Raw genomic sequence first — 1,264 nt, forward strand, 5'->3', positions numbered from 1 at the left:
AACTCCAGCCATGGCATTCAACAAAGAAGTGGCAAGCCTCCAAGAAATATATTTCCCACAAACACACAGCTGAGAACATTACAAACTGGGTAGGTCTGGTTTATGTTTGGTTCACCTCCGAATGTCTCACGTAAAACTCAGTTGAATGGACCCGTGGCAATTGAGAAAAATCACTCGCGAACTCTGGGTTTACTGTTCCGACATGCCCCACGTGAGCCTTTGTCTTAGGTGATGCCTTATGGTTTGCTGACAGAGGACATCAAAGAATGGGGACCAGGCTGAGGACAATTTGCACCATCTTTAATCATTTGGCGAAAGCTCAAGAGGATTTGTTCAGATTCAGTGAAGTAAAAATCCTCCACTTCAGCACCTCGTTCAGACGATATGAGAACCAGATGGGTCTGTACACGCAGCCTGATTGCTACTGTCTGATGTAGACTATTGGAATTGTGTACATCTGTGCCATGACATCAGGGAAAGCTACAGCCCTTGCTTTTGCTTGGTAGACCACGCTAGACCTTTTCTAATTAATGGAAGAACGAAAACAGTCGTTCAAAAGGCACCTTGTCCTAGTCATTTGTAAATTCATTCGTTAATGAAACATTACATCAGGTTAGCACTTTACAGTTTACAAAGTACTTTCATTTCCTCATTTAATCCTTAAAATAACCTTGTGAAATACACAGGGCTGTTGAAAGAGGCTATGCAGTAGAGGAGGAAATCCAGTGTGCTACCATTTCTGCATTTAAACGTTTGGTGTTAACTTATATACGGTCTGACGTTGAATTATAGCAAATTACAAAATATGTATGTGCCCCTGGACCATGTTCCCTCCTAAGGGGATTATCCTTCTCCACACATAATTTATGGGGCACTGATTGTCAGACCTTTCCATTGGCATACTCATAACTGTACAGAAGAATGACTTTGCTTCGAGTGGGAGAAGGGTATTTGGAAGAAAAGTTTGAATAGTAGGTTAAAATGCCATGTTGAGAAGTCACATTTTTAAAAGAATCTGTCTCTACTAAAAAGACAAAAAATTAGCCGGGCATGGTGGCGGGTGCCTGTAGTCCCAGCTACTTGGGAGGCTGAGGCAGGAGAATGACGTGAACCCGGTAGGCGGAGCTTGCAGTGAGCCCACATCACACCACTGCACTCCAGCTTGGGTGACAGAGCGAGACTCTGCCTAAAAAGGACCACGATTAGATCGTGGTCTTAAAATACCTCATCCATTTTGAAAAATATCTACATGCGGGGTGGAGCC

Source organism: Hylobates moloch, unplaced genomic scaffold (assembly GCF_009828535.3).
Source record: "Hylobates moloch isolate HMO894 unplaced genomic scaffold, HMol_V3 SCAFFOLD_4, whole genome shotgun sequence".
Taxonomy (NCBI): Eukaryota; Metazoa; Chordata; class Mammalia; order Primates; family Hylobatidae; genus Hylobates; species Hylobates moloch.